The 15,138-nt window shown below is 36.9% G+C and overlaps 1 long non-coding RNA gene across 1 annotated transcript in view; it reads right to left on the bottom strand.

Annotated features, from left to right (window-relative positions):
• Positions 1-10,294: 10,294 nt before the first annotated feature.
• The window catches only part of LOC113598798 (uncharacterized), a 118,434-nt gene continuing 113,590 nt past the window's right edge, over positions 10,295-15,138 (bottom strand). Inside the window, exon 4 of the long non-coding RNA XR_008298516.1 lies at positions 10,295-12,025. This is a non-coding gene — a long non-coding RNA (uncharacterized LOC113598798). The remainder of the gene's footprint in view (positions 12,026-15,138) is intronic.

Here is a 15,138-nt window from a genome sequence, read left to right as displayed (position 1 = left end):
CATTACTCACCTTCTACAAAGGGATACTAGACTCATTGCTTATGTTCATTGAGTGTCTCATTACAACAAACCCAAGTCATTTGTTTTCTCTCTACATTAACTTAACCTAATGGGCAGCCAACTCCAGTTGTTAGAGAGAAAAGCAAAAGGCAATTTAAGAAGATAGTTTTTTAAATCTGAATCAGTTATAACCTAACATAATATAAAAATATTTACTAAAAAAAAGCGGAACAGTGGGGACAATAATGACAAGGTATACCTTAGAGTCTCCAAAAATTCAATACTGATAAGTTACCTAAACAATCTCAATGACAGCATTCTCTCAGGCAGAAGAACCCCTCAGCTTTACAAAGAAAAGTAATTTCATTTCATTATTCTGTATGACTAGTATGAAAAAGAGCAATAAATTTACAGAGACTTAGAAGAAGCAAAGAGAAACAGAAAGAACATAGATGAGAACAAGAAAAAGAGAGAATAACAAATTAGGAGAGAAAGTATGCCAGTGAGCAGAAGATGATACGAGTAACACAAATCTTCGTACCTTCTTCCCCAAACTCTATGGCCTGTGAATGTTTAAAACTCAATTTAGGGGGTACCTGGTGGCTCAGTCATTTAAGCACCTGACTTTGGCTCAAATCATGATCTCACAGTTCATGAGTTTGAGCCCTCCACCGAGCTCTGTGACAGAGCTCTGAGACAGCTAAGAGTCTGGAGCCTGCTTCAGATTCTGTGTCTCCCTCTCCTTCTGCCTCTCTCTCTCTCTCAAAATAGTAAACAGTAAAAGATTTTTTTAAAAAAAGATGAAAACACATCTAGAGATTTTTGCAAATGGTAGGAGTTGGGAGGAGAGAGAGACTTCACTGATTTCAATTTTGAAAGCCTCTAGTAAAATTCTGAAGCCATCCTAATATCTTACCCCTTTTAGATAACTGGATCTTCTCATTCAAACATCCTAAGTTTTTCTCTATCTTTGAAGTTCTATGAGAAGTAAGGATTAATTTGTGGGAGACTTATCCCTTGTAGGATAAGTCGTATAGGATGGCCTTCCAAAAAAGTGTTATCTCCCCACAAAGTTCCTTGGAACTCAGCCTTAAGCAGAGCTATGGAAATCAGTCCTGGTCAACTTCAAGGCTAGGCGCACAGTCACCTCATCACACCACAGTGAGTACGGTATCTCCCTTTTTCATCCTTGAAAGCTGAGGTAATGAATCATGCTACTAACTTACTGTGTCATATAGGCACAACTGCAAAGTTTGACCCCAACCCCCATATTACATCAGGGGAACATCTGGGACTCCCCTAACCATGAATGCCAAATTGGCAGGTTAGAGTGGGAACCAAGAATTCATTTCCATCCCAGCTCTTGATCAATCAGAAGACAACCAATGGTTCTTTAATAATGCAGCTAAAAAATTTCCCAGCCCAAGAGTTAGAATCCATCCCCCTGGAATCTGACATCCAGCCCTGCCAGAACTCTGGGCACTGCCCAAGAACACAATACTCTCTCCTGTCTCCTTGAATGTCCTGCCAATAAACACCACTCCACAGCCCAACATGTATTCTATAGGGTTATGTGATATTGTTTGCACATAACCAGTGATTTTGCAAAATATATTTTATTATGGAAAGAGTCTCCAGATTTTAACAAGATAGACTACTAAGACTGTGAAACTATTTGAATTTAATGCTACCTAAACTACTATTCTATTCCTCACTCCAAAATATATATATATATATATATATATATATATATATGTATATGTATATGTGTATGTATGTGTATATATGTGTGTGTGTGTGTGTGTGTGTACACACACACACACACACACATACACATACTATATATGTAATTATTGGGACTAAAACCAACCCAAATATTAGTTTGAATCACAGAGACTCTTCACTTCCACCTCACCTCCTCCTGGGTATACAGCCAGTACACAACTTTTGGAATATATACATATATATATATACCCCCCATATATTCTAATTCCAAGGCACTTCTCATGGCATCACAGAGAGATGGTTAGAAGAATATCATAAGAGGCCAACCACACATTGGTTCTCTAGGTAAAATATAGTTGTGATCTCTTCCAGATACCAGATTACTATTTTCATTTCAGTCAGCCACAGGTGACAAAAGTAAAAGAACAAGGACAAATTGACACAAACCTAGGAATCCTACAGAAAACAAACAGATAGCTCTATAGAGCTATCAAGATGTCATCATGACTGTTTGGGGATTAAGAGATATATTGAGTGGGGTGCCTGGATGGCTCAGTCAGTTAAGCTCCCAACTTCCACTCAGCTCATGATCTCTCTATCTTGAGGTCTGCTGTCCTTGGGTTTGAGCCCCACGTCAGGCTCTGTGCTGACAACTCAGAACCTGGAGCCTGCTTCGGATTCTGTCTCCCTCTCTCTCTAACCCTCCCCCCGCTTACACTATGTCTCTCTCTCTCTCTCTCTCTCTCTCTCAAAATAATAAATAAACACTAAAAACATTTTTAAAAGATACATTGAGTAACAAAATGGGTTTCACACACAGAGAAGGAATATGAATTCTACTTGAAGAAGAAAATACCAATTTCCACAATTATAATCCATTATTCTGATAGCCTTTTCTCTAATTAGAGAGGAGCCTCTCTGATTGTGATAATTCATCATCAAATCAGTAGTATCCTTGTATGTGAACAATTTAGGAAACATAATAAAAGATTGGATTAAACAGCATTAAGGACTTTCTTAGTATCTAAAAAATATAACATCATATAAAAGTGGGTATTTGGTGTGGCACCTGGGTGGCTCAGTTGGTTGAGCAACTGTCTTCAGCTCAGGTCATGATCTCATGGTCTGTAAGTTTGAGTCCTGCGTGGGGCGCTGTGCTGACAGCTCAGAGCCTGGAGCTTGCTTTGGATTCTGTGTCTCCCTCTCTCTGCCCCTCCCCTGCTCACGCTTTGTCTCTCTCTCTCTCTTTCTCTCTCTCTCTCTTTCTCTCAAAGAATAAATAAACAAAAAAAAAATTTTTTAAGTGGCTATTTGGCTAATTTGAAAATGGAATTCAAAATTCATTTCTGTGGTACCTTTAAAAATTTGATAGTTCTTTGAAATTGCATTTTTAAACTACTTCTTGTTTTGTGATAAAAAGGAGATTTTTTCCCCTATTTCCTTCTCAAAGTTTTCCCTCAAACAAAATTTTTATCTGAAGTTCTAAAAAATATGCTGTTCTGTCTTCTTTTTTTATTTTGAATTACTTCTCCTTCCTAGCTTGTTTTTTTTTTTCTCTTCTGATTTGAAAGGAGAGTTGGAAATTCTATGAGAAGTGGAAGCTTTGAAAAATAAAAACCGACATAACCTTCTCTCCATCAGTTAATAAAAATGCAGGCTTTTTTCTAGGTGCTTTTACTTATAGAGGTTCACTTGCACTGAACTAGCCCTCCCTCCCCCTCAACTAAACAAACTTTAAAAATCTGTCAGTAGGCATTTCTCAGTGTGAGAGGCCTCAAAAAGACAACAGCAAATCTTAGTTCACTGGAGATATTTCTGTTATGATGTTGATTTTCAGCCTGTTTAAAGAACTAGTTGCCCCCAGGGACTTATTATAAGCTATAGTATCTTTCATAACTAAATAACTTGAATTTGACCATCTTGGCACCACACCTAAATCTATGCCAACTGAAGACCTCTTCTGATCTCATGGATGAATTCTTTCCCAAGAGATATTACTAACAGGTTATGTGCTTTACAGGTTAGAGCACAGGCTCTGTGATCCTGGCTCCACCCCTTATCAGCTGTGCGTCCTTGGGTAAGTTTCTTAATGTCCTTTTGCCTTAGTTTCCCCATCTGTACATGCAAATGATTCTGGTGAAAGAAACTAATTCACCTTAGGAGAGTCTGTGGCACAGAGGAAGCACTCAAAAGCATCAGAGATTGCTCTGAAATCACATGTTCAAAGAGCAATGAATTGTGCTACCTTATCACAATTCCTACAACTTCTCTTTTCCAAATCTCTTGACAATATTAGTCACTTGTCTATCGTTGTTTGATAGGAAAATCTGCTATAGAATAAGAGCAGGTTCCAGAGACACTATGGAAGGTTCTTGTTTCCCTCATCTGACAGCAGCTCTGTTCACAAAATTGAGAAACTGGCTTTATGAGTCTCTGGATCCAAAAGAGTCAGTTTCAGAAATCCAGACTCAGAAGCGCTGACCCTGAGCCTATTAAAGAGAGCGGTTCCTTCGGGATAACTCAGCACTTGGGCGTATTTTCAGCAATTATACTCCCTAGACTTAGCCTTATGCTCCCACCTAGTATACTAAGTCACACATAGCTAAATTATCTTATTTACAACCTCAGTCCCTGAATCAACTGAAAAATACACACAATGATGTTATATAATAATAATCTCTCAATAAGCCAGATACATGGGAGTAGACAGTATATTTGCTTAGAGTCTCATAAATCTGTTTTAGAATCCTTCTCTACCCTGAGAGACTTTGGACAAATTACTTACCCTATCTCAGTCTCAAGTTTTACATATGAAAATGTGAATAAGAAGAGTTACCTTACAGCATTTATTTTGTGAATTCAAGATAAAATATTTAAAGCTCCCAATACAATTCTTAACAAAGAATAGATTTTAAATACATGGTTATTATTTTATTATTCTTATTATCATATAGATTTAAAAATAGCATATATGATTCTTTATCCTTGAGGAACTCTTGGATAGATATGCTCTTAGTGAAGCTAAGAGAGTAGAATAAAAATAATAGGAAAAGTAATCACAGTAAAACATGGGAGAGAACTTAAGAGTTGAGTGATAGACCTAATTAGCTTGTCTTTATGTATCTTTATATCAGAGGCAGTAGACCTTTTGAGAACCTGATAAAACTTAAGAACCCTATCTCCAAAAAAATAAATCCACACATTAGCACATAAAAATTTATGGCTCCAAGAACTCCAGGGCATGGAGCATATGAGAGGCTATATCAGTGTTTTCCAAACTGTGCATCACAACCCACTGTGGGTAAAAGGAATTTAATCTGTTTGATCAGTTTATTTTAAAGAACTACATACCCATATCTATATCTATAGAAAAAAACATGACATGGAGGTGGGGATAGTGGGTGTTCTGTTTAGAGGACATCCCATTAAATCCTGTGTCTCCCCTCCCCACCCCCGCCACCCCAGAAGAAAGAAAGAAAGAAAGTAACATGATAATGTTGGAAAGTATCACATATAATAGGATTATTTGATAAAATCTTTGTTTCATGTTGGGGGTGGTGAACTCCTAGGTATATCAGATCGCAAGTTTAGAAATTTAGTTTATGGCCAAAAATGTTTGAGATAGACCAGTATTGTGATTACAACTATGTACCTCCAAGACAGATTTCTCTAATAATAACCAACCCATTCTTTTTTTTCTAGCCTAAATTCTATTTATTGAAAAGAACAAAGAAAGAGTAAAGCACCCCCTCCCACCCCAAAGAACAGGAAGGAACAAAACAAGCAGTGCAAGTCTACTTCCTGCACAGCATGTTCTCTTATCACCCCACTGGGCCATCTTGTTGTTGATGGGCATCTTCAAAAGTGAACCCACCCAGTTTTAAACTCCTCTGTGATAAATTGCTTAAGAAATATCCAGACCTGGGGTGCCTGGGTGGTTCAGTCAGTTGAGCGTCTGACTTCAGCTCAGGTCATGATGTTGCAGTTCGTGAGTTCAGGCCCCGCGTCAGGCTCTGTGCTGACAAATCGGAGCCTGGAGCCTGCTTCAGATTCTGTGTCTCCCTCTCTCTCTGACCCTCCCCCGTTCATGCTCTGTCTCTCTCAAAAATAAAATAAACATTAAAAGAAAATTAAAAAAAAGAAAAATAAATACCCAAACCTTCCTCTCATCCTTTAGACATAATAGGAATACGAAATCAAAGATATTCATTATTTAGTAATAGGCATATTATAATAAGAATGTAAATTCTTTTATTGAATAATATAGATCTGAAGCCTTATATATAAAATCCAAAAGATTCTCCAGCTAATGTGCTGAGCACATTGTGATTACAGTCTTACCAATAAGAAGATTTTGAAATTTGAGGCACCTGGCTGGATCAAGTCAGTTGAACATCCAACTGTTGATTTCGGCTCAAGTCATGATCTCATGGTTTGTGGGATGGTGCCTGCATCAGGCTCTTCACTGACTGCACAGAGAATGCTCAGGATTCCCTCTCTCTCTCTCTCTCTCTCTCTCTCTCTCTCTCTCTGCCTCTCCCCGACTCTCACATGCTCTCTCTCTCTCTCTCTCTCTCTCTCAAAATAAATAAATAAGCATTTAAAAGAAGATTTTGAGGGGCACCTGGGTGGCTTGGTTTGCTGAGTGTTTGACTCTTGATTTCAGCTCAGGTCATGATCTGAAGGTTCATGGGATCAAGCCCCACGTCAGGCTCTGGGCTAAGTGTGAGCCTGCTTGGGATTCTCTCTCACTCTCTGCCCCTTCCCCCAATTTCAAAAATAAATAAACTTTAAAAAAAAAGTTTTTGAAATTTAACATCCACCTTTTTGCTTTGTGTGAAGAGTGAACAATTAAGCATATTAAGAAATCTAGATCATCATCTGAAAATTTCATAAATGCTTTCAGAAAAGTATCAGGGAAAAGAGACATTAAGCTCTTTTCAAATTTAACTATAAAATGTGAAGTCACTCTAGCAAGGGCAGCCTCTCATCTATTTCAAAATGAAGAACCAAGGAGAGAACACTCTGCTCTTCAAGTAAGTAACATATATCAAAGGGTAAGGCTGGATTCTAGAAAGCATGTTCTCTAAATATACAATCCAGGAGTAACCATTGTGTTAAGAATGGACCACCAAGAATCACAACAGCTTTCACATATACATAATAGCAATCCACACATGATAAAAGTACCCCACCCTTTCTCTTATTCCCCAGAACTTTAAGAGAATTTTAGGGTGCCTGGGTGGCTCAGTCATTTAAGCATCCAATTCTTGATTTCAGTTCAGGTCATGATCTCACAGTTTGTGGGATCAAGTGCTGTGTTGGGCTATGCACTGACAGTGCAGAGCCTGCTTTGGATTCTCTCTCTCCATCTTTCTCTCTCTGCCCTTCCCCCACTCATTCTCTATCTCTCTCAAAATAAAAAAAAAAGAAGGGTGCCTGAGTGGCTCAGTTAATTGGGCATCTGACTCTGGCTCAGGTCATGATCTCCAGGCTTGTAAGTTCAAGCCCAACGTCAGGCTCTGTGTTGACAGCTCATAGCCTGGAACCTGCTTTGAATTCTGTGTCTCCATGTCTCTGTCCCTCCCTTGCTTGCACTCTGTTTATCTCTCTCAAAAATAAATAACATTATTTTTTTTTTAAAGAAAGAAAGACAGAAGGAAAGAAAGAATCTTACCTATGCTCATGCTCCTCTCCATCAGTCATTTAAAACTTAGTATACTGTCCTCCTCACTACAAAGTTTCACCCTTAAGATGTGTGCCACATAAACTTAAAGTCAAAATGTTGTAGAAAGAGAGTGTGGATAAGAAAAATCTCTCATCTCAATGTTTGTCCTATATTGTTACTTAAAAGATGGAAACATATATTCCTTCGGAATTCCTTAACATTCCCGTGTTTGTGCATCACAATTTACAGAGAAATGGGAGAGGTAGGAATGAGAAATGGCCTGATCTCTTTTGAATTCCTCTATCAAACCCATAATGTATAGGACATATGTTAGAAAAGGAAACGACAGGACACTGCAGTGAAGGGGTTTGAAGTGAAGGTACTCCATAGTAGTAACAACCTTACAAGAGACCTATGGTGATAGAGCGTTTTTTTTTAATAAGCAGGCAAAAAGTTTGCTCACGCTTCTGGTTATCTTATCTATGTTTTCTCAGTATAGCAACAATGAAAGAAATATACATGGCTTCATAAGATAGATAATGTAAGTGATGGTCTTAACTCTTAAATGTGACTAGTCTTTTTTTCTTCCACTTGAATCGGCAGTTTGGGATTGATACAAACCTAAAAATCTAGTGCCACAGAAAGCGAAGAAAATATTATTAGCACAAAGTCTGGAGTAGAGTATGGCCATAATCACTAAAAGTGGCAGCTCTTCTAAAACTAAGGAGCACTGAGAGCTTAAATACTGACAAGAGACACTATGCCAATTAATACACACATTATGCATAAACAACACATCATACTACCAACTTATAAAGAGCAAAGGAATAATATCTCAATTGAATTCTCTAACAAGATTCTCAATCTCTTGTTGAATTCTCTAACAAGAATTCAAAGAATATTTTTTCAAAAAGAAATGACCAAATTAAATCTAGCAAAATAGAAACACTTCCTAGTCGAAATTGGCTCAGATAATCAAAATTTCAAAATAGGATACAGAAATTCTGTTCATAATATCAAAGCATTAAAATAAAAAGTACTGGGGCCCCTGAGGGGCTTAGTCAGTTAAGCATCCAACTTTGGCTCAGGTCATGATCTCACAGGTCATGGGTTCAAACCCCACGTCAGGCTCTGTGCTGACAGCTCAGAACCTGGAGTCTGCTTCAGACTCCCTGTCTCCCTCTCTCTCTCTGCTCCTTCACTGCTCATGCTCTGCCTTTCTCTATCAACATACAAATAAAAATTTTAAAGATTAAAATAGTAAGTACTAAAATATTAGAATAAAAATAATAAACATTTCCAACTATAGAATAACATGACTAAAACTTACGGTGTCACATCTCCCCATCCACCAGACTAATAAGCACAAAGCGACTGATAACAGAGATATATTTTCGCTAAGAGAAGGGCCAGAGCATGGAGAGAGGCACAATGTAAAGGGAAAAACAAAAACTGAATATGAAGCAGACATTTCAAATAACACTCTGGAAAAACAGCCTCTGACAAACACAAGGTAACTTGAAAGGAAGCTAAAACCTATGGAGAACTGAGAGTAATGACAGGAACAACAAATCTTAAACTCAGCTCAACTTCTGACTAGATTTACTCAAAACACCATACTAATGGCCTAATAGAAGAACAGGAGTGCCTGTATCCAGGTACAATAACTAATCACTTCACCCTCTACTCTTCTATACAGGACATCTGCCTCTCAGCAGTAAATTAAGAGACATAGAAAAAGCAAGGGGAGAAAAACCCTAGCACACTGTCAAGAGACAAAGTAATCAATATAACCAGACTAAGATATGACACAAATGCTAGAACTGTCAGATAAGGTTATAAAATAATTATAATATGTTACCAGCTCTTGGAAAAGGTAGACACATGACTATGCATTCATCAAAATTCATAAAACTGCACAATAAAATAAGTGTATTTTACTGTATATAAATTAAACACATAAATAATTTTTTACTATGATTCAAAGAATTTTAATCCTGTACAAGAAAATGTTTTAAAATTGTAAATGAAAGGGTTCTTTCATGGACCCAGTTTTATAATAATAAAAATATATATATGTATATATGTATATGTATATATATATGTATATATGTATATATGTATATATGCAAAGAATAAAAACTGGGTAAAAGTATAACAGAACACAGATGGTGATCTTCTGTGTGAAGCAAAATATAAAATTATTTATATTTTCTGGCTTATATCTTTCAATGATTATCAAAATAACTATATACTATTTTAATAGGAATAATATTTAAAATACATCATGGTTTTATTCTATTATAGTCTAGAAAACAAGAAAACAAAGTTTGTCTTGTAAGTTTTACAAGGTTCAATTTGATGGTTATAATCGAAAGTGTTTATTTATACAAGGAAGATAAAATGGAGTACATACAAAAAGACATGGAAATACATTGCCTTGCCTTTTTATTCAATAAAAAATTAAGGCCTTGTATCAACAAGCCATTTGAAATGTCCCACCTTTACATTCTCTTCCAACAGAGTAAAACTTACATAAATGCTAGACCAAGAGAAAATAAATGTACCCTTTTCCTACGATATCAGGGTACTTTGGAACAAATTTTAAAAGCTATAATACTAACTTTATTAAGAGGTAGATATAGCCTTCACATGATATAACCCTAATATATGCTAGTTACCTATGAGATATTTATTGTCTTATATAAACTTGTGGACAACTAAATTGATACATAATATTAAAGAAAACTACAAATTTAGGAAAACATATTTAAAAAAATTAAATAGCATAATATATTGAAAGAAATTCAAATGAATGCTTTTATAAGAATGCATTATCAATGATCATGACCAAGACAAGGCTGCCTCTTACATCCACAAAAAAAAAAAAAAAAAAGCTTTTTACAATGAATGAATAACCAACTAACAGTAGGAAAAACAAATAGGATGTCTGTTTTTTGGTTAGTAAGTTTAGATATAGATAGGCAAGGGTGGGTCTAAAAGTTCAACAATATCCTCAAGACTCGGACTTTTTTCCATCCTTCCTATCAACCATCAACAGCATGTTAGTATGTTTAGTATTTATTGCCTAACAGTCTCACAAGTCCAAGCATCATGACTACATTCACAGGCAGGAGAAAAGGGTAGCTAAGCTACTCTCACCTTTTTAACAGAGAGAAAAAATTCTTTCTCTGACCCTACAGCAGAATTCCCTTTACATGTCACTGGGTAGAACTGGGTCACGTGAATCTTTCCAACTGAAAGGGAGTATGGGAAATTGACAATGTGGCCAATAGCACCATCGTGATTGGATTAGACAATGACATACTGCTTCACAACAAATTCAGGGTTATGTAAGAAGGAAAAAAATTGTTTTTGCATAGCATCTCTCTCACATCTGTAGTTATATAGCCAGTCTTATACTGAAATAACAGAAAACTGGATGTGATATTTCTACAAAAATCCCCTGCCTACTAAAAATATAGTTTTCCAAACTTTTGTCCATTCCTGTAATCAACGTTTTCAAAATTATGTTGCCAATATAGTCTGAACTATGTATAACATTTCCTACGTTCTGCATGATAATATAATTTGTTTTCCTGATGTTGATAATTCCCTCAGAAACATGCAGGTGACCAAGTAACTAAAATTCCTTCTCAGGTCTTAATAAAATAAGAGAGGCTGCTTTCATTAACACTGTCTTCCATTACCTTGTGTGAAAGGACAACGGTGAGATGGAGACCAGACCACGCCTGTGAAGCATGCAGACTATATCAAGGGTGCTATTGGAAGGTAAGCTGTTCCTAAGACTTTCCAGAACTAGAGATGAGTTATTCCTGGTACCTCCAGAGCTTGAGAAAATTCTTAGCAATCTCAGCAACACTAAAGGTGGGGTAGAAGCTAATCTACGTTGTAGCCCCAAAGGCTCACCAGGGCAGTAGTTGTCAGGCAGCCTCCATGAAATCTATGGGATTTCTCCTGAAGTCTGAAGGGTCCAAAAAAGTACCCTTTTCTTTTTTTTTTTTTTAATTTTTCTAATGTTTATTTATTTTTGAGAGAGAGAGAGAGACAGAGTGCGAGCATGGGAGGGGCAGAGAGAGAGGGAGACGCAGAATCTGAAGCAGTCTCCAGGCTCCGAGCTGTCAGCACAGAGCCCGATGAGGGGCTTGAACTCACAAACTGTGAGATCATTACCTGAGCTGAAGTTGGACACTTAACCGACTGAGCCACCCAGGCGCCCCAAAAAAGTACCCTTAGCTGAACATCTTCAGATTCTCATCTTCCCACCCTTTCTTGAATTGTCACAGATACAAACAGAACCAATCATTCTCCCATAATCTGGAGATTTTCCTCCGGTAAGAAAGAAGTCATAGGAAGAACATGTAGGGAAACCATCAAGAGGTAACTCTTTCAACGTGGAAAAGGTTGTCAATATTGTGCAGTACTACAAGGTGATGGAAGAGGATGAAGCCAAAGGAAAGCCTGAAAACAATCCAAGCTTTTAAAGGGAAATTTCTAGGGGCACCTGGGTGGCTCAGTCAGTTGGGCATCTGACTCTTGATCGCAGCACGGGTCTTGATCTCAGGATCACGAGCTAAAGCCCCGCGTTGGGTTCCATGCTGGGTATGGAGCCTAGTTTAAATAAATAAATAAATAAATAAATAAATAAATAAATAAATGGAAATTTCTATGTAGTGGCAGAGCTTGACACCAGAATCTGAGGGAATGGGAAATGAAGAAAAGACAGACTACATACAGACCACCTTTTCTAACTACTTTGGTGAAGACAAGAAAAACTAACAACATATCGCTGGCAAGAAAAGAAATATGAAATGGATGTTTTCCTATACTCCAGATCACAGAGAGCTCAGTCAGTCATTTGATCCTCTTCTAGAATAGTTTAAATATATAAATTACCATCAAATGCTCATTCTTAATACTAATCACCCAGTAAAATGCTTCACAGAGAGTTGAGCACTATTGAAAGTCTTTTCTTAAATGCTAACAAGAAATAACATGAAATATCCCTTTTTTAGTGTCTTGAAGGGGGAAAAAAATGGATGTGAGGCAAAAGTAAAGACAAGCAAACATAAAGCAATTCCCTAGGGAAAGTAAATGGTTCAAAAGTCACGACTGTGTGAGGAGTGATGCTGACCTATGAGGTGAACAAGAAAACTCCATTAGTGTGTTTTTTCTTTCCTCTGAGCTGGAAGGCTCTACCCTTGAGAATGCTAAGGGAATTTTTACAGCATAAGGGCTTCAATTTATTGCAGTGGCACTCCACTCTCACAGAGTTTTTCAAATAAAGTCCCTTTTGCTGTCCATCATGGCATAGTTCAAATAATTCAGTGTTTCCTACTCAGGCTTAAAGCCAAAGTCTCTTAGGCCACTGCAAGATGCCATGTGGTAGAACTCCTGATGTAAGCTCATTTTCTCTTTATTCAGGGGGTTCATAAAGTGGGAGGCCATATAGGTTACTTTTCAGTTTCTTAAGTCATAAGTAATGTCTCTAAGTCAAAGTCTTCTTTGTTTTCCAGCTTTCAGACTAACCCTTTTCCTTTGATCTCCCAAAGTATGGAGAAACTATGATGAAGATACAACATAGCCTTTCTTAGAAGACTCCCTTCTCAAGTCACTAAATCCTACTGGGGCGGGGAGATGTTTTTATGATGCCTGGTATAACAGATGCTCAATAAGTAATTGTTAAAATAAAACTGCATTGTCAAAGACCAAATCTGCAAAGACTACTTCTTCTATGAGCATTTTTCATATCTCAGCCTATTGCTGTCCATATTTATTTTTATTCTGAGTCAAATGTGATATCAAAATTCTGATATAGAACTGAAATAAGATATCCAGGAATAATTAGTAACAAATATGAAAACTGCTCTGCAAAATCGTAAGCTTTTGGCAAGCCACTGCATAATCTCTTCTTAGCTTGGCAGATGGCAGCTATGTATTTATTGGAGACTAGCAGAGTGATTGAGAGAGCAAACTCTAGATGCAGACTGCCTGAGTTTGTATCACAGCTCTACCACTTACTATATAACCTTGGAGCAAGCTATTTAAAGTCTATTAGCCTCAGTTTCCTCTTCTGTAAACAGGAAAAATATCTTCCAAAGAAAGATGATTCAGAAATTAGATAAGGTCTTAAGGGAATACCTAGCTCAAGGTAAAGTTTAAAAAATGTTACTTATTTATTGTAGGAAAATACTTTTCTCCTATTATTTTAGTAATTTCATTCTTGGCACCTTCCTTCCAGAACTTAGCCTTCACTTTCTCAGTGCCAATTCAGACTTGCCCCTGAAAGAAACGTTAAAAGCCAAATTCCACCCCTCTCAGCAACAACAACAACGACGACAACTATAAGGACAAATTATCAAAAATTGTCTTTTATTTGGTTTGGGACAAGGTGTTTTCCTTTAAACAGACAAAAATTAAACATTCACTCCACATATCTTGGATTACACTGCCATGGATTTGGGCATTTGGGGGTTACCATAACAGCAGCATCTTAGAAACTGGGTGAGAGGAAACACTACCAATAAGAGATTTTATTTCCTCCTTTCTAAAATGCCACTCAGTGCCACTCACCATTCAACATTCAGACCTTATAACAATTCTTCTGATTTACACAGTAGTTTGGCACTTTACTTTCTAATGCAAGATCTTTCTCTCTTTTTAAAATATCCACAACAACCCCTGTGAAATAGAGAAATAAGCTATCAGTTAAGTTACCCTTTTCTAAATTAGAAACCTGAAGCTGCTAGAGGTCAAATTTTTCAGCCAGGGTCACACTGCTAGTTACTGTTTGGACAGGGGGTTGAACCAAGGCTTTCTGTCTCCAAGGCTGATACCCTTTAATATTTTCCAAACTTCCCCCAAAATACATTTATTAACCAATAAAAATGACAGATATACCAATCCTTTAATTAAAACCTTTTGGAAACACTGAGGCAGTTAAATAGCAACCAAATCAACTGATCCTCTTACAGCATCCTAGGTCATTTACTGAAGGAGTCTTGAGTCAGTTCCATAGTTCTCTACATTTTATTGAATACTCAGAAAAGGGTATTAATGGGCAGATCCCTTAAGTATTTAAAAAGTGCTTCTAGGAGCACTAAGAAATGTGAAAGGCCATAGTTTTTAAACCTATCATGTGCACTCAGTAATTATGCTCACACCCTCATCCAGAGCCTGTAAGTATAGCAGGCCTCTTTTTATATCAAAAATCCCATCATCCAAAATACACTAAAACTGTGCCTGAAGGATAAACACGCTCCAATTAGTAATATTAAGTTTTGAGATTATTTTAGATCAAGTAGTCATTAAAAAATATGAATTTACTTGGCTTGGACTATACTGAAACTGCTTTTCTGAAGGAAAGTCCTATTGATAATCAATCCTCTTTGTTTAAAAACTAGTATTTTAATTTACCTTGTTTGGTTACTGGATAAGGGTGCCATGGTGGAATGTATCAACCCCAACCATTCTGAAGAAGCAAAATAATGTTAAAAAAAAAGTATGAGTATTGGAGACAGATACCCTAGATTTATATTTCAGATCTGCTATTTACTAGCTGAGAGCTTTGGAAAGACCCTACTACACCACAGTCTGTGTTACATTGTGTAGAAAGGGGCAATTATAATGACGTTTCACTGGGTAGTTGTAAAGATTAAAATAGATAATTTATGTAAAGGCCCTGTGGCATTTATTATTAGGTTTTTTGACTGTCCAGCATTGTT

This window comes from Acinonyx jubatus, chromosome B2, assembly GCF_027475565.1.
Source record: "Acinonyx jubatus isolate Ajub_Pintada_27869175 chromosome B2, VMU_Ajub_asm_v1.0, whole genome shotgun sequence".
Taxonomy (NCBI): Eukaryota; Metazoa; Chordata; class Mammalia; order Carnivora; family Felidae; genus Acinonyx; species Acinonyx jubatus.
The sequence above is the reverse complement of the archived record's forward strand: the minus strand, read 5'-3'. Positions and strand labels throughout refer to the sequence as shown.